Genomic DNA, 27,277 nt, shown 5'->3' with positions numbered 1-27,277 from the left:
TTGGATTCGATTTTAATTTAGTGTTCTTATGTTTGACCTTTACTCCTATTATAATTATTTTCATATTGCCATATTACACAGATATTTTAATATTAAAGAAATAATTACCTCTTATTATTTTTCAAATATCTAAGATAAATATAACCACGAAGCGACCCCGTGCAAAGCCGGGTACTTCAGCTAGTAATATATAAAAAGACGGGGATTTTACCGCTCCCTAATTCTGCCGCTCGTGTGTTGAGCACCAAAATACCCAAAATAAAATATTGGGTTCTTGTCGGTTTACAGGAAGTCAACAGAAAAAAATGGCAATGGCCAATATACTGGATTATTTTTGTTAGGTTAGGTTAGGTTTCATTCTTGAATTTTGCCGAAAACGGCTATGAAAATTAGCGCGGTTCCCGCCTGGCTTCCTGCAAACCGACTTGAACCAAATATTGTATTTTTCTTTTCTTATATTGCCTGCCTTCTGTATACTCATATAATATACTTTTTATGTAATTCTGTATGTTTTAACCATTTTCAATAACTTTCCAATATATTCTTTGCAGCAGTAGGTACTTAATATTAAATTTGATAGAATTTATATTGATTTTGGTTAAATTGATTTATTGGGACCATCACATATTATTGTATTCTATATTATGTCTTATCTACCATTATGTCTTAAGCGTAGGGTGTTCGACCAATGTGTGTTGCCCGTGCTCACGTATGGCTGCGAGACGTGTCCAAAGGCTAAGAGTCACACAGCGAGGCATGGAGATGTGCATGTTGGGCATCACGCGAAAGGAACGTAAGAGAAACGAATGGGCTAGAAAGCAGACAAGAGTACGCGACGTAATAGACGTTGCCAAACAACTGAAATGGAGATGGGCGGGGCACATTGCTCGCCGAAAGGACGGCCGCTGGACAAATGCTGTCATCCAATGGTACCCAAGGGGTACGAAACGGCCACAGGGTCGCCCTAAAAGCCGCTGAATTGACGAACTGGTAAAGTTCGGCGGAAATACGTGGCAGCGAACGACACAGGACCGAGAGAGTTGGAGAAAGCTTGGGGAGGCCTTCATCCAGCAGTGGATTGACCCCGGCTGATGATGATGATGATATTATAATAAAATTATACTTATTCACTACTGGTTGTTGGTTGACCTAAATAATAAAAAAGCAACACCGAAAGTGAAACCGATCAAGATTCATCATAGGATATTCCGTGCTACATCACCAGTCTAAAGGCCGTAGACACGACTCGTAGCAGGCTTTATAGTTTATAGTGTTTATTTTATACCAAATAAATGTCTACGGACTCTACGGCCTACGCCGTCTACGTAGTATGAGGCTACCTTCCTGGAAGACTTGACAGTATTGATTGGTTATTTTGAAAGGACGTCCACAGACAATACCACAGACTGTCTAATAGATTTTAATAGACTTAGTTTGCTAGAAGGTTTATTACAAATACTAAATTAATAACAAGCATCGATTAATTATACGGAAGGGCTTGCCTATTATAAACTTGGATATTCGTTTATAATTGGAGCAAACCTATCCTATAATTTCATACAGCAGAGTTTCTCAAACTACAAACCGGTGGCGAAAGATGGAGGTAGGCCGGATCTGCCACAAATAGTGCACACTAAACTTTGAGGCATATGTATTTGTTTTCATTGAAATAAGACTACAATTTACAGACGGCGTTAGTTAGTTTTTAAAATTTAATTAAACCCTGCAAAACCAAGCCATAATAGATGATAGTAGAAAAATATCTATATCTATCTAACTATAAAACATCTAAAATTGTGCAATTAAATCATACCTACATAACTTTGAATATTTTATAGATAGAATATAATTTTTTATCATTATACCTAGTTTGGCTTAGGCAGGGCTCAATGAATTTTAAAAAATAACCAACAATAAGTGTGTTACATAATCTTAATCCAATGAAAACAAATATATTGTATGAATGAAAAAGTCTGCACAGTTCTGTCGTATCGACCAAAATATACTAAAACTATTGTCGCTTGGTTTAGGCAGGGTTTAATTGATTTTTAACAACTAACCAATACCATCTGTAAATTGTAATCTTAGTTCAATAAAAGCAAATATGTAGAACTAACGAAGTTTAATGAGCACTTTTTATGGCCGATTTTAACAGCCTACCTCCACCCTTCGCTACTGCTACAAACAGACAACATGCTAATTAGTACCCATTATCGGTGTACCCTACAATTAACGACACATTTTGACTCCCTCATGGTTTGAGTAGCAAATTAAAATTATATACATATATATAGAGTTGGGTTTCGGGAATTTCCCGACGGGAATTCTTGAGAAATTTTCGAGATTTTAAATCCCGGATCTCGAGAATCTTTTCTCGGGATTCAGGATTGCTTTATTATCAAATATTAACTGAAAAAAAAACGATTTTCTATATGAAAAAACTGGACAAGAAAAGACTGGTTGGGGCATTTAACACAATTAAACCAACGTCGACTCAAAATGAGCGTAATTTTTGCAACATCAGGGAATGTTGTGTCTCAAAAGCAGCGTACGCGATTGTCAGACGCAGCGATTGACAGTCTGTGCTTTTTGAAATCCTATTTTGATAAGTAATGTTTTGAATTATTTTTTATTTTCCTACTTCTATTTTGTTTGTCTTCTTACATAAATAAAAAAAAATCATATTTTATTGGAATTTGTCTGTTTTCACACTGATTTTCGGATTCTTACAGTTTTTTTAAAATCTCCCGATATCTCGAGAATTCAAAATATCATCATTTCGGGAAATCCCGAATCTCGAGATTGAGATTTTCTCGGGAAATACCCAACTCGACATATATAATACATAATATAAATATTAAATTTGGACACGGACTAAAACTGTAGAAAAACATCCAAATCCACTGATATGTCAAAAGTTCAAATACGAAATTCATTCATGTCATTAGTGTAGGTACCCCAAAGGGTGCACGTACTACAGTTTAGAAAACACTTCCGCAGAGCAGCGTTTCTCGAACGAGTTCAAAATCTTCAATTTACCCCTATTACCTATTATTAAAATATAGGGGAAATTTAACAAGGCAAATTATTTGTATCTACATATATATTGTTAACACCAAAGAGACTTGTCAATTAATTATGATATATGGAGTAATATGAATATTTCATACCTATAACAACACTTGACAGCGGTTCTAGAATACTTTTAGTATGTCTTGTTTGAAACTTTCACGGTTATTTGTTGTCTTATTTATAGATTCCTGGGTTTATGTACCTCTATCTTCTTTCCTCTGCGTTTCGGGCTCTAGGGATATTCTTCTTCTTTCACCCTGTCACGTCCCAACATTGGGGCATAGGGCAAGCACAAGTTGGCGCCATTTCCCTCGGTTTATCGCCAACTCATGCGCCTCCCGCCATGTCAGACCTGCAGCACGTAGGTCGCTTTTGTAGCACCGCTGCAGGGTGAGGGAGGGCCGGCCACAGCGACGGAACCCTTGAGGCTGTGCCACAAGGGTACGAAGTGCCGCACTCTTTGGCGGCATCCGGAATACGTGTCCCAGCCACGTAAAGCGTCTCTTCGTGATAACTTCAATCACTGAAGGCTGTTGTGTCTGCTCACGAACTCGGGTGTTTGTAACGCGGTCGTACCAATGTACCCCTAAGATTCGGCGGAGACATCGATTCTCAAAGCTCAAAAGCCGAGACTCTTGAAGCTTAGTAAGATGCCATGTCTCTCTAGGGATATATCGAGATATTAATGGAATAAGGGATATTTCTCACGATCGGTAAAGGAGGCCACTGAAGTATATAGGAACCCTGAAAACATTAATAGTGATGATGGGCTACGGTTAAAAAACCTAATGGCTTCCGGCAATATCAGTAAAATCCAATATTCGATCCGGTATCTCTAGTCGTCACAACAGATACAGACATTACTCTGAGCAATGTTTGCTCTCAGCTAATCGGATTCCTTTTGACATTCTTTGAGCGGCGTTCGCATTCATACATACATCTACACTCCAGTAGCGAAGGCTCCATACTAGGCGATTATTTAAAGCAAGTTTTCAAAACCTTCTAAGTATTTGATTTATATTAAAATAGGTAAATAAAAAATATGTATACAAAATATAAAACAACTATCGTCAGAATTTAGAATACCGTTTAATTTAGTTGAGTTTCGAATAAAAAATAAGTGGCCACAAGCGCCATCTATTTTCAACTGAATTAACTTCGGATTCCGATAGACAGAATCCAAACTACATTTTGTATCGCTATGACGTCACATAACATCAAGCATGTCTGTAGATTTGAACCGAATCTATAAGCGCTACGGAATACGCTTACTGTAGGCCCTACACTCTTTAGGAATATGTTTATTGTCGATTTCTGTCGCTTTAAGTAAATAATAAATACATTAAATGATTTTAAAAAAGAATTTCTATTGGATTCAATGAGATATAATTAAAAATTGATTTTAAAAATAAAAAAAAAATTGTATCTTGTGATGTGTGTCATTGTGTTGTGTACATATTCATCAGTAGTAATATCGGATTATCTCCGTATTACCCGTAAGTACCTATTACTGACAAGTATATTTTTTTCTCATATCTCCACAGCCTACCTCTTTCCAAAAGTCACCCTTCGCCACTGCTACACTCCCATATCATTGATATGTTACCTATATCTAACGCCAGTGGCTCTAATTAATTGATTTAAGTGTACCTATTGTTTGTTTCTTACGAAAATTATGACAAAAATAAATTATGATAAGCCATTTTTTTTATTCAACGAATAGTTCACAAGATTTTGAGAATGTAACATTCCATATATTGAACATACATAACGTGAAAAACGAGCCTCAGATCTAATTGCGACAATTTAAACCAGTAGGTCATACATGAAATGCTTTTTATTGTTATTATTGACTATCGGTTTTTGTGTATTAAATCAAGGAATATTAATTGCCTTATTTACTAACCGACGCCCGGCTCTCGCCAAATATTTTAGTTATAGCGTCGACACAGTTGGCGCGATACCAGTCGTTATACGGGTTCAAATCCCGTCGAGCATCGTATCTTTTTTCAAATATGATTTTTTTTCTCTAGTGGGTGAGGTGTTTTCAAGTTATGTATGTTCAATAAATTTTGACAAAAAGCTTACATTAACACCATCATGCTAGTTATAATAAACCTGACTTGTCCTTATCCACCATAGTCTCTCCTTTAAAGACATGCTGATAATTAAATACCTTCATCATCAGATACCTGATTCTGAACCTGATCAATGAACAATGCGAACTGTAAGCTCCTTAGTGCTTCATAGACAAATGTATGTGCTCGTATACCTCTAATATATTGGACACCTAACATGGTCTATAATATATACACATACTACTAAATCAGGTAATCGAAGCCAAGAATGATCTCAAGAATCGATAATTTTGAACATAATGTAGGTACTACCGACTATTTACATTTTTCCAAAGGGGACGAATCGTCTTGCGACCGTGCTGATGGCATGGTACCGCATTTTCAATCGATCCGTGCTTCGGTCTTAGTTTTATTGGAGAACTCAGAACAATTTTTAGTGGTTTTTTTATTTTTTTATAACCTCAAACATTTCCTGGAAACATCAATAGGTATTATATATCTCATTGTTGTTTTTATTTAATAAAACGCAATTTTTTTTATGGTACTTATTCCACTTTAATTAATATATTAGGACCGGTTTCGTCCGCCGTTGAAAATGTCCCACTGAGGCGGACGAAACCGGTCCTAATATATTAATTAAAGTGGAATAAGTACTATAAAAAAAAATGCGTTTTATTAAATAAAAACAACAATACAATGCAGTTCCACCATGAATTGACAGTTAACAAAATAAAAGAAATTATATATCTCGGTGACCCCCTAGAACCTATATCAATAGTTGTCAGAATGCGTTCCGCATATTATGTATACGAAAAGTCTGTCAGCACCTGCACTAAGTGACTTGCTTGTTGTTTGATACTTTGTTTTGATTGCTCATTTAACTAACTAAATAATAGGTACTGATGAGTGACGAACCAATATTCTTAAATATATACATATACGAGGACTGGCTTCAGCAGGGTTTTGTGTTAACTAATATCTAAATATTGATAAAAAAAATCAAGATTTAACAGTTACCTTCCTTATGTTGTAAATCTGTTTCTAGAACTATGTGGATAAATTGGTACCTTCTTTTTTAATTGCTAAACGAGCCAAGTCTATAATATGTAATTAATAAAATCACTGTTCTAACAATTATTATCATACTATGAATCTAGTTCAAATAAAATTTATTTGATCGAAAATTATACTTGGAATGTAGGTATACAAAACTTGCAACATTCAGTAGTTACCCCTACCTACTAAATTCACCGCAATATTGAATAAGTTATAGATAATTGAACATGACGTGTCGACACAATATTTTTTAACAAGTTCATATTATTTGATTTAAAACCAATTGAAGGGTCAAACCGAAATTTGACATCGATTTAAATATAGGTCAAGATTGTTTTCCTTTCGAGTAATTACTGGATCACCCAAATCGTAATTCCTATTTATTATAAGAGTGGGACGAAAGAAGTAAAATTTCACCGGGATTGGTCCTGACTAGGGAATCCAATCCCGGGATCCCGAGCTATTTTCGATACCTATGAATCCCGGGATTTATAAACATAATCCCGGGATTTCGGGATTGATTTTTTTATCAATTTTTATGGAAAATATAACAGAAAAAATACTTTTAATACAAAATAACTACATTAGAAATAAACTGAGTTTGAATGAAGTTTGATGTGTAGGTTGCCGATTCATTTTATTTTTCACATAGATTATTAAAAATGAGAAAGATTGGTAAAAAAACAATGCTTCGCACTTTTAACAAAGTAATTCCACCATGATATCATACGTTTTACTGCAGTTTCATATTTGGCTGACTAATTAGATTTATGAAGCGGAAAGGCCATAAGTACGCCATGATTATTTGCTTTACTATTTTAAATCTCGCTGATCTATTCATTATGTCTTTACTATCAGAAATAGCAATCTCATATTAAATTCACATTATTATTTATATTACAATATTATTTACTCCATTAAACTTGTGTATTTCCAAGATTTAACGTATACAATATTAACAATAATATTTGTAAATATAAAAATTTTATATTAACAATGGAAAAAAATCCCAATCCCGGGACCAGTCCCGGGATCCCGGGATTGTCAAATTGTAATCCCGAAATCCCGGGATCAGAATTTTGGCTCGGGATTGGATTCCCTAGTTCTGACTGTCATGTCGTTGTTTATTCATTTTTAAAGGTGTTCCCATTTGTAATTGTTTAACTATGTACAAGTTTAATTTTTGATAGGTGGATACATACTTGATTAAAGACAGAGCTGTTTTATTGTATGCTCTTATTTGTACACTGTCACAGAACCGATTTATAAATATATTCCGCAATTCACTATATTATTTTGACGCAGGGTTTTGAATGCGTGAATGTCGATGCGGAGTGTCTGGGACTCACGATTATACTCGGTGAAAACCAAATGCCACCTATTCGACGCTTGCATTCTGGCGGTGCTGCTTTACGGCAGCGAATCATGGTACCTGAGGCAGGCTCAGAGCAACCGTATACTGAGATTCGAAAACAGATGAATGCGACGGATACTGGGTCTGCGGTGGGGTATGACTTTAGGGGCAACGACGAGATAAGAGAACGCAGCCTCTCATCACGCTGGCCAAGTGCTGCGGATGCCAGAAGAGAACCTCAACCTGGCTTGCCTGTTCTTCAAGCCAACCGGATTCCGGCGTCCTGTAAGGCCGCTAAATACTATATATAGACTGTATAGGGCGGAGCTAGGGGCTACTGGTTTGACCTGGGACGATGCAAGAAGACTGTCGAGCGACAGGGATTCTTGGAGGCGCCTCGTGATGTCCATATGCTCCAGCTAAGAGGCGGACATGGCCGAAGAAGAGTGTCCTACGAAAATGAAGCACACATTATAATATACGTGCCATAGTGTGTGTTGCAACCTTCAACTGCATCGATATTAAATGAGCGTCAATGCATAAACCGAGAGCAATTGTCAGACCGAAGGGCAAGCGTATTCTTTACACGTGTTTAAGTTTATCAAACATTCTACCATACTCGAGATCGGTTGCCAGTTACTCCACATCCGTTAGGTATTTCAGTTCCCATTAGGTACTTAATAAACCAAGGAAAGTAAAATATGAAATAGTTTAGCATTTGGTTTCCTAATAATTAATACACTTTAGCTTATTATTACTTTTGTGATAGAAATAAAAATAAAACCTATTAAAACCTATTCTACACCTACACGAAACTGTTTTCGGCCGCTATCTAGGGTAGGAAATTATCCAAGAATTAGCACTCATTGGAACAATTACAATAAGTTAGTTGTAATTGTTACAATATTCGCAAATCTGCACGTGTCGTTTCTGGTCACCAAGGACGTCGAAGGGCAACGGAAGTAAACTAGATATCGCAAACCCGACAAAACCAGTGAGCTGATTTTTTTAATGGAATATTTTCGTTATTAATAAGTTTCGGTAGCTATTTCTATATATTTCAAATGATTCTCCTTGATTTGCCACCCTTCGAGTAACTGCCGACCCCAAGCGACGCTCAATCTGCCTACCCCCACGGGACGTCACTGGTTCTGACGGCTAACTTATTGTAATTATTATTACAATAAGTGTTTATATTTAGATAGGTTCTTTCCTATCTTAGTTAGCTGCTGTAAAGGCCGAAAGCAGTCTTGTGTATAGAATAGATGCGCTGGTTCAGATATTTTTAAATGTCATATAATATATAAAATAAAACATCAGAATAATAGGTAGGTAGGTACACAGATCATTTAGAAAACGAGAAACTTGATATTATGCGCAAGAATACAAGTTTGATATTATGTCAAATAGGTAGATAGTTACAAATGCATTTGACACCGCTATCATCACTAGGTACATTGATATAGAGATGCAATGTTTACGTACGTATCAACAATACTGTGATAATATTATTATCGAATCCAAGCTGTATGTGCACCTACTCTGTTGACATGTTTTCATTCAAAATTATGGACCATTGGTTTAATATTTCTATGGGTGTAACAAGTACTGAAATTCGAGTAATGAATGGAAACACAATTTTAATGATAGTTGTTTCGAATACGAGTTTTCACAAATACATATCAAATTGCATTGCTGTCGCCATGTAGTCAGTACCCGACGAAGTTACGCGTAATGTTAACCTCAAATAAATATATATGATGGTCACCGAAGGTTGATGTACATTTATAAATAGGCTGGCTTGTTGCATTAACGACTTTCTTGTATAAGAATGCATTTCCTCGCATATGAAACCCACACACCATCCTACACAATCGTTATTTACCTGGTACGATAGACTGTCGGGTAATATTTTTATGTAAACACGTCAGGTTATCATTGAAAACATGATAAAACCGGTTAGCGTTGGCAATTTTTATACATTTAGTTCCACAATTGCGGATAATTTGACGTATTCGTTGTATATTTCGTAATGTAAACAGTGACAAGACGCCGAGAAAAGGCAGCCGGTGCGTAAACCTTGTCCCGTACTACAAGATAAATCGTTGTACTTTACGCATCTGCACATGGCAACTACTATGGCCAAATATTCGCATAATATACGGTAAAGCGCCCCGCAAATCGGTTAAATTAACTCAGAAGACGTACCTGATTAAGTTGATGTCGATAGTATATCCCTGCGTCGAAGTAATCAATTGTTATTTTGAAAGAATATATTCTTTTGACGCACTGTTAACACACAACTAAACAACCACACTGAACTCCCGTTTATGATTTAGCATTTAGCAGCGCCAGTTGACAGCCACTCCCAGCGCTGCGCAGCTGTGAGCGATTCAACGTATTTTATATTCTACTGATATCTGTGTATATTATTTTTAAACAACTTGTATTACGTTTTAGCAGATACACAATTTGCCTTGGTTTAGATATGTGATATGAAAAAATATTTTAGAAACTGACCACAGATGTTGCTAAAAAGTAGGTAATAAAATTTTACAATAATAAAACACAAAAATTGTAAGTTTTCAAGACACTTCAAGTCTTGTTTTCCTGAAAAACATTTTACGAATTGACCAATATATTATTATGAACGTTTTGAAAGATATATATATATTTATAATCATTTATTTATCCATTTCAGCGCATCTATTCTATACACAAGACTGCTTTCGGCCGCTATCTAGGTTAGGAAGGTATCCAAATATTAGCAATTATTCTAACAATTGCAATAAATTAGTTGTAATTGTTACAATAAGTGCTATGTTTTAACAGCATCTCTCTTGACTGTGATAACTTAAGAGTGAGATAGACAGTTTTGAGTTTTGACTGTTTAGACGGTTTGGTTGCTACATCAGTCCCATGCAGCATCACTTCGGGACAAGGAGCGTGGCACTAAAATCTTTTCATTCTGACACATTTATAGCATCATGGAAGGCGGCCGTGCACAAACTGTGGCTGCATATACATGGCGGGTGGAGATGGGGAAACTCAAATCATTGCTTAGACCAGTGATCCGCAACGGTGTGCCACGGCACACTGGTGTGCCGTGAGATGATGCTAGGTGTGCCGTGGTGCAATAGCCAAATTTACGTACATGGCTGGTAATATATTTGAGCACCTGCATGAACTTAATAAAACAATGCAAGGTCAGAATGAAAATATATTGACGTGCTCTGATAAATTAGCAGATTTCAAAAATAAACTCGAACTTTGGCAGAAGGAGTTAAGACAAGGATCTCTACAAATGTTCCAAAGTAACTACCAGACCACCATTGAAAACAAGCAATCAATTTTGGATCCGTCTCAAAAACATTTAACTTTTCTGCAAAAGAAATTTCATCAGTACTTTCATACAATCAATGCGACTGGATACGAAACCCTTTTGCAACCAATGCCGAAAATTCTATAGAAGCGCTTTTCCTATAAATTCGAGAGAAATTTGTTGAATTGATAAATGACGGGACGCTAAAACTGAACTTCGCTGATGTTCCATTGGTTATTTTCTGGATTTCGGTTAATAAAAAATATCTTTGGATTTCCGACAAAACTATCACAGTTTAGCTCCCATTTTCGAGCCAATAAAAGTCGCCTGCGGCGTTATTTTACTACGCTAGTATTAATATTTTAAAACATCTTATTGTAGGATACAATTTATTATTATTGTGTCAATACTCAACAAATAATTATTCCTAACCCGATAACCCCATAATTATATTAATATAATATAACCATACGTAAAATTACTAAACATAAAATCAATACCATTAATTTTACCTCGAACACTATTTTAAAAATGCTATTTTAGAGTATCACGCTGTCTTCAACCTTAGCTATAGGTAGGGGGCCCGCCAAAGATCTTGGCCTAGGGTCCCCCTTCAGGATGTGGGGTCCATGTTTTGGTGTATAAATTGTTTTACGAGTAGTGTGCCGCGGAATTCTGGGAAGACCTTTGTTGTGCCGTGGGTGGGAAAAGGTTGCGGAGCACTGGTTTAGACGGCTGACTTATTGTAATAATTATAATACCTCAATATATAAATATGATAAAGTGATAATATTTGTCACTTTAGCGGTCGAAAAGTATAGAATAAACCGACAGAGATTATTTTATAACGCAACGGAAACAAAACATCTAAAGTGTGCATTGAAATATCTAAGAAATAAAAACAATAATCATCTGGATTTTTATAATTATTACTATAGCAAAATAATATTCACCTTTCTCGATGTAATACTTTGAAATTCTTTCGCTAAAACATTTAAACAATTATTGCACATGCGGTGAGATGTCTGAACAATCGTGTTTCATAGACGTTTAATGTTCATACCACGATGTCGATTACGTCACAGAAATTTTCTTGCGCCAAATAGTAATTTTAACACAAAATTATGACTATAAAACTATTTATGCCGTTGGAAAATAAATTAATCCTTTACTTATTTATCCCAGCTTGAAAATAGTAACAGAAAACCACAATGTGAATCTATTTAGTCGATGAGAAATCAAGATTTAAAGCACAATAATTATAATAGGTATTGTATTTTTCTCTATCTCGATAGTTTGACGATTTATTGAGAGTTAGGACGCATTTGAGATGTGGCTGTAGAGACCCATCCTCAAAATTCTTTGGAGTGACTGATCAGAGGACGACGCCGTATTTGGAAGCTTAAGAAGTTAGGTGATTGGTATGAATACGGCTCCACCGAACTGTTTCAAGTAGTAGATGATAAAGCAAAGACCGGCCTGATGGTGACTGACCTCCGTTATGGGATGGCACGATTTCACTTGTCTGGCATCCACGAACAACCTTTTACATTTTTTATGAAAATATCGTAACCACAATAATGAGAGCTAATGTTAAACAATTCCAATAACTTACATACCTAATACTATTATTCTTATTATACTTGTTGTAGTTTAATTATTTTGTTTTAAATTTATCTTCTTCTTATTCTTTCACCTTGTCACGCCCCAGCATTGGTGCATAGGGCAAGCACAAGTTCGCGCCACTTCCCTTGGTCCATCGCTAACTCTCACGCCTCCCACCATGCTAGACCTGTAGCACATAGATCATTGTTATAGCACCGCTGAGGGTGAGGGAGGGCCGGCCATGTACACGGAACGCTTGAAGCTGTGCCATAAGGATACAAAGTGTCCCACTCTTTGGTGGCATCCAGAACACATGTCTGAGCCACGTTAAGCGTCTCTTAGTGATTACCTCAATCACCGAGGGCTGCTGTGTCATCATCATCATCAGGGGCGCGACAACCCAGTGTGGGTCCTGGCCTCCTCCAACAGCTCCCTCCACCTGTCCCTATCCAGTGTGGCCGCTTTCCAATTTGGTACCCCCAGAATACGGCAGTCACTGGCAGCTCCATCTAACCAGCGAATCTTTGGCCTCCCTCTTCTTCTACGTCCTATTGGATTGCTGGTCATCACTCTCTTTGCCGGTTCATTGTCATTCATACGGTGCACATGACCTAGCCATCGCAGTCTCCCAATCTTAATTGATTGAATTGCGCTGCAATCTTCGTACAGCCCGTAGAGCTCAGCATTATATCTTCTCCTCCAATTGGTGCCATCCCTGATCGGTCCATATATACGGCGGAGAATTTTTCTTTCAAAGATGTTCAGGGCTCGTTCATTTCGCAGAGTTAATGTCCAGGTTTCCGATGCGTAGGTGAGCACTGGCTTTGCAAGTGTCTTGTAAAGAGTGCTTTTAGTTAGACGAGATAGTAAGCGGGACTTAAAATGTCTTAACAGACCAAAGTAGCATTTATTCGCAGACATGATTCTCTTGTTGATTTCTTCTGTAACATCATTATGTCGAGTTACAAGAGATCCAAGGTATATGAAACTGTCGACCGTATCAAACTTGTATGCACCAATATCTAACTTTGGTGCGACTTCTCGTGGTGTGACATAGACAGGCATGTATTTAGTTTTTGCCTCGTTTATTTGTAAACCCATTCTTTTGGCAGAGGCTTCTAGTGCTGTGAATGCCTTTTTCAGCGCCAATTCTGATATGGCAATGATGTCGATATCATCAGCATACGCCAGCAGCTGCACAGGCTTAGTAAATATCGTGCCGCTGCCACGGGCATCAATCTTTGCATCCCGTATCGCCTTTTCTAGCTCAATATTGAAAAGAAGGCATGCCAGAGCGTCACCTTGCCTTAGGCCATTCAGTGATACAAATGGCTCGGATATTTCCGCTTGAAGCTTTACCCGGCATTGTACTGGTGTCATTGTCATCTCTACAAGTTTAATTATTATCGGAATTTCTTTCTTCGCATAGTTCGGTTGTGTCATCATGATGTAGGCGTATCCCACTGTCGGAGTGAACCGTCTTACGCATCATGAAATCTTTCATTGAATCATCGACATAATGTTTACAACTAGATAATTCTATCAATTTATTTGATACCATTTTATAGACAGTTGTCTGCCACACAGCAAGCTGTTACATACTCAAATTGTCAATTAATTAAACCAATCATAAAGGTTTAATCCATTATTAACAATCTACCCCATGCGGTTTTTTTATTGGTCTTGTGGCTTTCATAATAATTCATGAATATACTGTCTTCTTTTGTATCTTTATTATTTGGTATAAAACATAATACTTTGTGGATTTCAATGTATGAATAAAATAACGAGTCCATAAAAGCAAAAGAATTAATACCACCAAAAACTTCCCTTTGATACACCCCTGTTACAGGCGGGCTTCTCCCGGTGTAAAATAATCATTTAGTAGCTTAAGTCGAAACGTAACCCTGACCTCTAGAAACGGCTTCATAAAACATCTAATCTGATTCCTTGCTCAACCACGTAAGTATTTCTTTTTAATTTAAAAAGTAAAAATGATGATGGATAAAAGAGATAATTTTAAGACTAAATATAAGGATTTAAATATAATAAATTTTGCCGCGCATTGTGCGTGAAATCCTCGCGCGCCGGCGCCAGGGTCAGGCTCGTGATTCGCCGAATCAAAGATCACGCGATAAAATTTGGCCAATCACGAGAGTCCTTTTTGCTGGATGGCGTCGGTACGAGGAATTTAAAAAGAAAGAAAAAAAGGATGTTAGTAAGCGTCCCTTTTCCGATAGGTACGGACCTGACGACTACAACTGTAAAAATCCCAAATATAATTTGTAAAACTAAAAATTAAAAAAATGTAAAATATAAACAATATCACGTTACGAGCACGAAGGACTGAGTTTTATTTATACTCCGACCGTTGAAATTTCTTTTTTTTGTGAATCCGGGGTTCGATGGACACCTGAGCTAGCCGCTGGAACCCCGGGGATCTCAATGGCGCCCTTGGCAACGTGAAGCTCGAAGAATCGCATGGATTCTTCCGAACCCGCGAAATAAAATTTACGCCCGCGAACGCTAAATAAAAGTTTACGATCCAGGAGCCGGAACAACCAAGAAATGGTTAACTAAAAAGCGGACTCCGACGTAACCCTTATCGAAGAAGAAGTGCTGTCTCCAACATCAAACCGGGAGGGCCCTCTGGTGTTCGAAGACAGTCCACATACGGAGCTGACCGCGCCTAGCGTCGTGCTGGAGACCGTAGCACCGGCGCGTCTCCAGTACGACGAATGGCTGCACAAATCCCACCTATGGAGACCAGACGCATCATCGACGGTATCCAGCGAGGAGGGCTCGTAGAGGCCACGGCCCACTCACGACGAAAAACGGCGAGCAAAATGCCGATTTTCCTAGGGTATCACTAACATGTGTACCCTAGTCGACCACGGGATGTTCGGTGAGGAGAGAAAAAGGAAACGCGAGGCTAGGGAGCCTCACAAGAGGGCTGAGAAGGCGCGCAAGCTGAGATGAATCGAAGAAGCTGTACGGGCGCAGGCTCGACCACGAGGAGATGAAGCAGGACCAGTCGCCAACCCTCTAGTCAAGGGTGAACGCCGAGTTGCTGTTGGAAGTTTTAGTGTAAACAGTGTAGTTAAAAGTGAAGATAATAATCGTAAATATCCGGAAATTCTTCTAATTACGGATAAAAAGTTAATTAAGGACCCACTTTCTGAGCCCTATAATCTTAAGTTCGTTAGTAAGAAAAATGTACATTCTAGTTTTAAAAATAACGCTCCGCAAAGTGACGCCAATTCTTTCCGTTCAAATAAAGTAAATATGAATGAATTCGAAAACATTAACATTGAAAATCGCAAACAATTTTATAAACAGGAAAGACGATATTCTACAGTAGCGCGAAACCTGTTTCAAAGTTACGCCGTGTTAATAATTTGAATCCAAAGAGAAACGAGGAAAATAGTACACTACCGTCCCTATTATTTCTTTACAAATTACCAATCGTAAATTTAACACAGCGAAAACGGAACGGGAATAATAAGGCGTCACTCGACAAAGTGTTAGTTGTTATGTTAAATTTTAATAATAAGTTAAAATTAGGTATAAAAGGATGAAAGTAGAGATTGTATGCTTGTGATAAAAAAAAAAAAAAAATGAGTCAATAAGCCGTAAATTTCTCAACGGGGTTTCAATAATAAAAAAAAAAATAATAATAAAACGTGAGAGGCACCGTAAATCGGCGCGGCGCGCCTTTGGAATAGGATGTCGGGCGCGTAAAACGAAACAACAATTTTTTTTTTTTAATAAAATGGGTTTCACTAAAAATAAAGTTAATTACACAGTTTTAAGTGTACTGATTCAGAAATAAATATAATGAGAGGGTGGAATATTTCAATTTTTAATATCAATGTGATTTATACAGTCAATACAATGTTGCAAAATAATTATGGGTATTAGGGTAAAATATTAAAAGTGATAGTAAGTACCATAAGTACAATGGGAAGATTTTATATAAAATTAGTAGCTATTTAATGTATGGGGTAGGAGTAATTAATAAAGTAAACTCGAATAAATTTAAAGTACAGGAAGTCTAATGAACGAATAAATTACTAAAGAAAGAGAAAGAATAAATACAGATGAAGACAATTTGGAAGCACAAAGGGAGCCACCTCTCGAAGTAAGCGCATCCAAAGGCAGCGTAGCCGAAAATTCATGATACCAAAGCTTGATGGTGTGGAGAGTGCGCACTCTCCTTTCTCGCGCAGGTTCATGGAGAGACTAGGGACGTGACGCCTGAAAGATATCGTGAAACAACAAGAGGTACCTCCGAAGTGTAACCATCTACAAAGAAAAGAAAGGGAAAAGGATACTTATTGTAAACATCCATCCTATTACCTGTGGGGAAGCCGTGCCGCCGTCAACGAGCCTGGCCGTTGTACCGCTATACGATGCCTTGCCCGCAGTAATAGGAACAGATGGAGACACAGTACCTGTCCATCTATGAGGTGATACTCCAGAGACCAGCAGATCAGTGGAAAACTTTCCACAGAAGGATATCCGCTGCTCGAAACGAGCCTGGCTCAATAGTAACACCACTACCACGCCCTGGTTGCAAAGGCAGACGACGCCAAACGAGGTACGCTCCTATTGCACCAGAAGAAGAAAAATTTAACACGAAATAATAATTCCGAACGAGGGCCAAACGTCTACAAATGTAGCCTCTCGGAATACAAAAAAACTGGACAGCCCAAGAGTCAAAGACTGCAGCTCCACGACCCCTCCGCTGACTAATAAAAACGAATAAAATAACAAGAAAACCTAATTAAAACAAAGTAACACAAAATAAATGTACTACACTGAAATTAAATCAAACTCCGACCTATTCAAAAGTATCGCGAAAGCATTGCTTTGAGCTGAAAATAATAATCCAAAATAAATATAGAAAATAATAAAAATAGAGCTAAAGTATAGAGTTTTATGTTAGAATAGTTAGATTGTAGTTGAATTCTTTTATAAACTGTTTATCATGCCATGTACTTAACGGATGAACAAGGAATTGGATGGGTGGCCGATGAGATCAGGGCGTACCTTTCGACTTTAATCCAGATGGGGCGAATTGATACACCCCTGTTACAGGCGGGCTTCTCCCGGTGTAAAATAATCATTTAGTAGCTTAAGTCGAAACGTAACCCTGACCTCTAGAAACGGCTTCATAAAACATCTAATCTGATTCCTTGCTCAACCACGTAAGTATTTCTTTTTAATTTAAAAAGTAAAAATGATGATGGATAAAAGAGATAATTTTAAGACTAAATATAAGGATTTAAATATAATAAATTTTGCCGCGCATTGTGCGTGAAATCCTCGCGCGCCGGCGCCAGGGTCAGGCTCGTGATTCGCCGAATCAAAGATCACGCGATAAAATTTGGCCAATCACGAGAGTCCTTTTTGCTGGATGGCGTCGGTACGAGGAATTTAAAAAGAAAGAAAAAAAGGATGTTAGTAAGCGTCCCTTTTCCGATAGGTACGGACCTGACGACTACAACTGTAAAAATCCCAAATATAATTTGTAAAACTAAAAATTAAAAAAATGTAAAATATAAACAATATCACGTTACGAGCACGAAGGACTGAGTTTTATTTATACTCCGACCGTTGAAATTTCTTTTTTTTGTGAATCCGGGGTTCGATGGACTCCTGAGCTAGCCGCTGGAACCCCGGGGATCTCACCTTCCTACTTCCCTCTATCTATTTTTTTACCATGTTTTATTAGCTCGTATTCTTGTTTGTCCGGTACAGATTTTTTCTTGTGTGTCCAGTATAAATATTTTCTTGTTTGTCCAAGATTTGTATTGGATGATTGAAGATTTTTAACTAACTTCCCGACTAGCTAGACATTTGAAACTTTTAGAATATGTCAGAACACGACGACAATGCATTCTTTTAATACTTTTAACCATTTTTAAGCAGAATTGAATTCATTTTCAGTTAATTCTGTTTTGTATGGAAAGTTATTATTGTTGGTGGCTAAGGGGGTCATAGCAACTAAATTATTAATATATACGTGCGTTACTATGGAAATCAACATGAAATGTCAAAATAACATTTCAGTATTCTATAATTTATTCAGTGTTTCTATTAAGTACAATAAAAAGTTTTTATAAATACATACAATTGTCAAGTTTATATGATTCAACAGAAAATTTAAAAACTTGGTATATAAAAAGTTCTTTTTATTTTGTAATTATTGCTCATAAGTTCTTGTGGCCTATGAATCGCACCGCATTGAAATTAGGTGGATGAAGATTTTAATACAAATATATATATATATATTTAGGTACATGCATTATAATGCTTTGTAATATATCACAGTTTATATTAACACAATGATATTGCAAATATATTAAATGTACACGATCAGTTTTAAACAAGCGAATTTCTGATTGCCTCTTAAAAAAAATGCACTTTGTCTTCTGGAGGATTCATATTGTTTTACTTTATACAGTGAAACCCCGATTCTACAGATTTCAAGGGACCCTAAAAAGAACGATAAATGCAGGATATATAATTTTTTAGCTAGAGTTCTAGTTTTCTTCATGGGGGCATTTTAGTTGCGGCTTATAAAAATTCGTGATACGAGATGCGAGGCAAGCCTGAGCGCCGACCGACCTGTGCAAACTAAGCGACGCGACTGAAAGGTCTGTATGTATCATAAACAATTCTACGAAAGCGAAATGAAAAATATTCAACAAAAAAGGTCAATCAGGATAATATTTGTGACGGGACCACAATATTTAGACGATAGGTCGAGGAAAACGATGAATCGGGGAATGGTTAATGCGGGATTATTTAACATTGTGGTGTTTGGTGGGACTTTCAAAAAAGAACGATCCGTGCGGGAAAACGATTTATGCGAGAAAGGTAGATCGGGGTTTAGTATTTTAATGATTTTCTCATAACCCTAGTTTCAATACCTAATTAAAGAAGATATTATACGTTGACGGAAGATTTATTGGAGGTATCTAATGACAGTTTATGAAAGATTTAGCAGCTTAATATAATAGATACAATTTATAGTGATTTAATTACCTAATCAATACCTAAAATCAAATATGTGATCATATGAGGCTGTTAGTTTCAAAGTGGGTATCCTCCATATTCCGCCATTTTGAGATAATCGCCAAAAACCGTCAAGCAAATTTAGGACTGCAAATAGAATATATTGTTTTATATATACTTCTGAAAACACTCATGAGAAAATATAATATAACCTGCGTCTCTTGGGTTTCGCGCCCTGTGCATTACCACTATGCTCCGACTGCCATCTTTAATTGTGACAAATTTTAACTATTGGCCGTATTAATACCTGCTCATCAGCTCTATTTTCTATTGGCTTTATTTTCTCATGAGGTTTTCAGAATTATGTATGTTCAATAATTAGATTTGTACATTCTTAAATCTTGTGAATTATTCGTTGAATAAAGGAAATAGGTAATTAAGAATATTTTCTTTTTGCAAACGTACTCGTAACCAAGGCCTGAACAAAAACGATGCATAAGTGCGAGTGAGAAAGTATTTGGCACCTTTATAATCTCGGTGACACGCGCTAGAGTAAGATAAAAGGTTTACAGATGTATGAGATGATTTGCTATGGTGTCTAAGCTAACTAAGCGTCGATATTTTTTGTGTTAAACATAAAGTCAGTAGTAAATATTTTTAGTTAATTAAGTAGAAAAGATGGTTCTGTGTGTTGTATTAAAATGTGGTAGCCGTACTAATAAGCAAGAAGATAGTATTACCTTTCATAGGTAAGTTGATACATGTCCATGATAATTTATTTGTATATTATTATATATTTTAATATCAAGTGACCTAGTGTTTCTTTAAAATAACTTAAATTATGGATATTTTTACCTAATGGTTGCATTTGACCGCTTAAAAATACTATATAACGTAAAAAAATAGAAAATTATATTTTAATTCTGAGCGTCTAGTGCGAGCACTTTGGGCGAACATCAGCGAAATGGTCTATGGTCTCAAAAATTTGTATACGAATGCGTTCGCTCGCCCACAAACCAAACGCATGGCACGCAGCTTCATTTAGCAATGCAATGGGTGGCATCTAGATCTAGATGTATCTATAGTCTAAGCTCTTAACACATTTTGCAGACATGACGTTTATAAACGTTGTATTCTGTGAAATGTGATATAACAGAACGACCAGTGACGTCCTGCAGCCCTATGTTGTAACTTATGACATGAAGTCACCCGACGACATGACGTAATTGTGATGTATGCTCAATACACGCATCGAGGCGAGCCGCCCAATGCACACTGCTCACCATAGATATTATTATGCTGAAACACCTATTTGTGTATGGGGACAATAAATAACGCCAGTATTAGAGTTGCGTTAATTTCTCGAAGACTATTGACTCACTCCGGTAGTACATCAGAATGATGTCATATGAAGTCATGTCGCCGGGCGACTTCAACTCACAAGTTACAACATTAGGCCCCTGTACCGTGGAACGGAATACGACACGACGTTTATAGAAGTTGTATTTTGGATTAAAACGAGTGCAAACATATTTCCATTAGATACTGTCATATCATAGTGTAAAAATCCGTATTGAAAGATATCCAAAATAATCACTCATCTGTTTCCTCTAACAACGGTACAATGCCTATTATACACGTCGTGACACTATGCATTTCTCATTAGAAACCTCCGATGTGTCATACTGTGAGCACAATCCAACAATAGCTGTTCGGCAAACAATCGTTATCAAAGGAAATGTTTTATTTTATAATAAAGAAGTCGTGAAGTAGATTATTATTTTTTATTTGAGTATAAATATTTCAAGATTAGTAAGTTATCTGCTGTATGGTTACATACAATTTAGTTTATTTTACAAATATATTGGACATTATTTTTTTCCTGAATGCTTTGTGTGTGTATGTCATGGCCCCCACATAATGAAGCGGGCCCCCGGGCTAGGATCTTTGAAGGGCCCCTTTACCTATCGCTAAGATTAAAGCAGTATGGCGCCCTACTGTTGCGTTTTCCAAATGATGTTCACGGTAAAATGATGGGTATTTAGTGTATTTTTAGTATTTAAATCCACTTGAATTATTGAGTTGTCGAGTATCGACACACAATTAAAAATTGCATCGCATTACCACATACTATAAAACATTAACATTATTGAAGTAAAATAGCGCCGCAGGCTACTTTTTTTAAACTATTAAAGCAAATTTGTGATGTGTGTTTATTTCAATTATCTGCTCGACTCGACACACCGGGCCCTCCATGAGACCGGGCCCCCAGGCTAGAGCCCTGTCAGCCCACCTTTTGTGGGGGCCATGGTGTATGTAATCTGATTTTTCATGTAAAACTATTTTAGACTATTATTTATCGATACACACGTCTTATTATATGGTCTTGTGTAGCTACTAAAGGTGAAGTGGAAATACTGTCACCAGATATAAATAAAAAAAATTTCAAGTTATACACATTTATATTTTTATGAAAATCATTGTTTTTTAAAATACATAAAAAATATTAAAACCATGAATAAGTCCAAAATCTCTATGTCAAAACACAGAAAACTTAATAAATTAAATTTTAATAATAAATATGATCATAAAATATATGTAATAATAAGATGGGATCCTGCAACAAATTAACATTTTATTACATTTTAGGTTATTAGTCAAAAAAATGTCTCAAATTGCGAGCTTCGTATTTTTCCGGTAGGTGCCTCTGGAAGGTAAAGATATCGCCTTAAATATACAGGACTATATTATTCACTAATTCGACGGCTCTTTCTAAAACAATTATTCACTCTAGTGAAATTACAATGAACAACAATAATCAGTAAAAAAACTTCATTGTCTTTTGAAAACATTCTCATAGATGTCACTGTATGTCTCAACGTTTACGATTTAGAGTTTATAAAATATTTTTGAACATATTGAAGGCACTAAATTATATTTAAAAAAACATGTGTCATATTATTACTTCCCCCTTTTCTAATGTCAAATACGTTGTGACTAGGGATTCCAATCCTGGGATCCCGAACTATTTTCGATACCTATGATTCCGGGATTGGTAAACATAATCCCGAAACTGTCGGGATTGATTTTTTTTATCAATTTTTATGGAGAATAAAATAAAAACGAAAATATAAAAAAAAAAAAAAAACTTTTAATAACATATAATTACATTAGAAATAAACTGAGTTTGAATGAAGTTTGATTTATTGCCCATGTGTTGCCAATTCATCTTTTTTTCACATAAATTAATAAAAATTAGAAAAAAAACAATGCTTCGCACTTTTAACAAAGTGATCACACCATGTTCTCATACATTTTACGACAGTCTTTTCTATCAGATACAGCAATCTCATATAATAAATGTAAACACAAACACAATATTGAATCTACGAAATTTTATAAATGAAAATCGTTCCAGATTTGTAAGTAGTTTAACTTAAATTAAAAATTCCACATAATATGTACGATTCTGGTATACCCTGGCGTTCTACAGGGACACTGTTGTACGCTAAAAAAGATTTGCAGTTGTGTTGGTGTTCTTTGGTAGTATTGACACAGGGCGTGCATGAAGAATTACGGTAAATAAGCATATTTTTTATGACTTATTGTTTTACCAAAACAGATGCGAAGCAATTTTAGCATACAACAGTGACTCTGTAAAGTGTTTTACCTATAACATCCGTGATATGAATTTGAGAAAATAGAATAAATAAATTAAGAAACATTTAAGAGACGTTTCTACCAGAAAATGCTACTCTGGACACCCACTGGTCAACACAATACCACAAAATAAACCAATTGACAAGGATGACGATATGAGTACCTACGTGATGTGGTAGTGGTTGCCAAGCAGATGAAATAGCAATGGGCTGGACACGCTGGATAAATGCAGTCATACAGTGGTACCCAAGGGGCACTAAACGACCGAAGGGATGACCTAAAAGTCGCTGGATTGACGAAGTCACTAGAAGAGTGGAAGGAGCTAGGAGTGGATTTTATTAAGCAGTGGATCGACCAAAGCTGATGATGAAATATGTATCTAGGAATGATAATGTTATGTTACTATTAATTCGCAGAGTAAAGCTAGGCTGGAGTGCTTTTGGCCGCCTGAATAATATCATCAAAAGTGACCTTCCACTGTGCCTAAAGCGCAAAGTGTTCAACCAGTGTGTGCTTCCCGTGATCACATATGCGTGTAAAACATGGACCCTAAGTAAAAGAGAGATCCAGAAACTTAGAGTAGCACAACGTGGTATGGAGAGGTGCATGCTGGGCATAACACGAAAGGACAAAAAGAGGAATGAGTGGATAAGGAAGCAGACAAGGGTTTGCGATGTAATAGAGTTTATTAAAAGCCTTAAATGGAGATGGGCTGGACACATAGCTCGAAGAAGAGACAATCGTTGGACTAATGTAGTCATCCAGTGGTATCCAAGAAGTACAAAACGTCCGCAAGGTAGACCTAGAAGCCGCTGGATCGATGAAATGATAGAACCGTATTTTATTTAAGCATGAATTGGACGGTCTTTAATATACGACCATATATTTCCGATACAACATTTCACGGCGAACTGCATACGTACAAATTTCCGAACACGACTATAATACTCGTATTGTAATGTCTTTATCTAATAAACAGTTTGACTAGGGCAGTGCTTCTTAACCTGGGTTCGGTGAGTCAGTCTCAGGGGTTCGGCGGAGGTCAAAACACACACCCGACTCATATGATTCGTGATGACATGCCCCGCTTGGCCATCATTGGCTGCAGGTGATCACGCAACATCGCTTAGCCTATCTGTGCTGCAGGGAATTTTGCTCAGTAGCAACTCTTCAGAACAACAACGCTCTCAACGTTTTGGTGTCAACAAATGGTAACGTACCCTGTTATTGCTAAGAAAGCTCTGGAGATTTTCATACCGTTTGTTACAACATATCTTTGCGAGGAATCCTTTTCGAAGATGCTGGACATAAAAACGAAGAAAAGAAACAGACTTTGTTGCGAAAATGTCATGAGAGTGGCACTTGCCAAGGTGAAGCCGCGCATTTCTGAACTGGTCTCTGAAAGGCAACAGCAGAAGTCACACTGATTTGCAGTATTGTCATGTTATTTGTTGACATGACACACTATTTTCATGATGGCAACAAAAGCGGAAGATCGACCTGAGTGCGCGTGCGCAGACGTTAGTTTCAAAGAGTTCGTAAACTATTTCCGGCGCTAAACAAGATAGCGGGCTTTTAACATGAAGGCGAAGCAGGAGTCAGGCTCTCTCAGTTTTTAGCTTTCGTACGAAGCAGACGTCCCTCTTAAGTTCCAAGCCAAGGGAACCGGGGCACATGGCCTTGATTTCCTGACGTTTTGGAGACGTTGATGATGGCCCACCGAAGGACGTCCCCATCAGGCCAGGAGATCCAAGGAAGCCCAATGGACCTGACGCATTCGAGGACGGCGAAGAAGACTGAAGAGCATAATTGTATCCGTATTACTTATATATCTTCATGTTACGGTCCACCGAGCTAGCGTTTTTATTTGTATTTCTAAAATTGTTTGATTATTACATTGCGTTAGGCGCTCGTAATTGACTAAATTAATATTCACTTTTATACACTTTCACCCGCAAGCTATTCTTATATATTAATTATACTTCTGATCAATTTCTTTACACGCGTTTTATTTAATTTACCTTTCATCAATATTGTCTCTATGCATTTCATAGAGTGGCGCTCAAATCCGAGATATCTATTAATTCCATTTTTATGTCTTTTATTAATACAGGAACATCCACGAATGAGTGAAGTAACCGGACAGGTAACTGATGTCTTAGATGTATTGTCAATCTACTCACGACCCTGCATTTCCCCCAAGTCTCATGCTCTCCGCGCTCCTATCCCATTCCTATCCCGTATCCACATTCCCCGTACCCAGGCGCACCTGCCTACATACGTCCAATCCACTCCTCTTTTCCTTACGTCACAATCTGATCAATTGTCACAATTCCCACCTTTCCCTACATTCCCACCTTACCTATTCCTATTCTTCCTACCCTTCTATTCCTATCCTTCTTTCCTTACCATAACAGTATTCATTATTATGTTTTTGTTTTTGTGTGAAAATAATGTTTTAATGGTTTTATTCTTTGAACACAGTGATGTTGATGCACGGTTCATTTTGTCCACCAGTAAACAACTGTGCAAACTACCGTGGCATCTCTCTTCTTCCTACTGCATACAAAGTTCTGTCGAACATTATTCTCGAAAGAATTCTACCATATGCCGAAAACATTCTTGGTGACTACCAATGCGGCTTTAGACGAAACCGCAGTACTACCGATCAAATCTTTACACTGCGCCAAATCTTTGAAAAGAAATGGGAATACGCCCAAGATGTACACTGTCTCTTTGTAGATTTTAAAACCGCATATGACTCTATTGATAGAGAAGCTCTCTGGAATATATTGAAAGAATTTGAAATACCGTCAAAACTTATAAATATAATAAAAGTATGCATGGGCGGATCCAGAAGTAGAATTCATATGCAAGGTAGTATATCAGAATCTTTTAAGGTGACAGCAGGACTAAAACAAGGCGACTCCTTATCACCAATGCTGTTCAACTTAGCTTTAGAGAAAGCCGTTAGAGAAGCTCTGAAAGCAGAAGGTGGAGTTACCCTGAATGGGTCCCATAAAATATTGGGCTACGCAGATGATTTGGTGGTGCTCGGAGAATCTGAAGAAGAAGTCAGAGATATTTTCACTCCTCTGGAGGACACAGCGAAAAGGTTGAATCTACGAGTAAATGTGGGAAAGACCAAGTATTTGAAAATGACAAGAGGCATTGAACCCTCTGGAAACATTGGAATAAGAAACTCCTCGTTCGAGAGAACCTCTCTCTTCAAGTACTTGGGCTCCAACATTACCTCTAAAAATGAAATGTCCCTAGAGCTCTCTGACCGACTGAGAAGTGGAAATGCAGCGTACTTCGCGCTGAGTCGTCTGTTCAGGTCCAAAATGCTGTCCATCAAAACGAAATTCCGGGTGTATAACGTGGTCATCAAGCCAATCGTCATGTATGGATGTGAAACGTGGGGTTTAACAGAAAAACAAGAAAAGGCGCTCCAAGTGTTTGAAAACAGAATCCTCCGGAGAATACTTGGACCCGTCAATGAGAACCACCGGTGGCGCATCCGCACAAACGCTGAGCTCTTCGACCGATACCAACCTAGAATCACTAATATTCTGAGGTCAAGAAGGCTCAGATGGGCGGGCCACGTTGTACGATCTGAACGATCTAGAACTCTCTATAGGATTTACAAAGGCACACCAGCTGGCACTCGACCTCTTGGCCGCCCTCGACGGAGATGGGCGGACAACATTCAAAGGGATGCGGAAAGGCTGGGGATAGTCAACTGGGAAGAGAGAGCGCTGGACAGAGATGCCTGGAAAAACGTTGTGCAGTCGGCCATGGACCTGAACGGCCCCTAGCGCCAGTTTAATAATAATAATAAGTAAAATATATACATATGTTTTGAATTTGAAAAAAATCATATTTTATTTTTCCAATTAAGGATTCGGTGAATGCGCATATGAAACTGGTGGGGGTCAGTACCTCTAACAAGGTTAAGAACCACTGGCCTTGGGACTTTATTGTTTACTACGATACGAGCGATACGACAAAATAGATTGCCTGACATTTTGTTTATATTCCAAATTATTATTCGGAATGAAGAAGTCATATGAATACCATACAAACATTAGTTCTGTTTTAATTTCC

General features: G+C 37.3%; 1 protein-coding gene across 3 annotated transcripts in view; it reads right to left on the bottom strand.

Annotated features, from left to right (window-relative positions):
- Nucleotides 1–9,892, bottom strand: part of Dg (Dystroglycan) — a 428,114-nt gene extending 418,222 nt beyond the window's left edge. For all 3 annotated transcript variants that reach the window (XM_085943732.1, XM_085943731.1, XM_085943736.1), the window contains exon 1: nt 9,769–9,892. The gene's annotated coding sequence lies outside the window, so the exon portion shown is untranslated. The remainder of the gene's footprint in view (nt 1–9,768) is intronic.
- Between the last annotated feature and the right edge of the window lie 17,385 nt (nt 9,893–27,277).

Source organism: Rhyacophila brunnea, unplaced genomic scaffold (genome assembly GCF_057557595.1).
Source record: "Rhyacophila brunnea isolate RB1 unplaced genomic scaffold, BYU_Rbru_1.0 scaffold_16, whole genome shotgun sequence".
Taxonomy (NCBI): Eukaryota; Metazoa; Arthropoda; class Insecta; order Trichoptera; family Rhyacophilidae; genus Rhyacophila; species Rhyacophila brunnea.
This window is presented reverse-complemented; position numbering and strand designations above follow the sequence as displayed.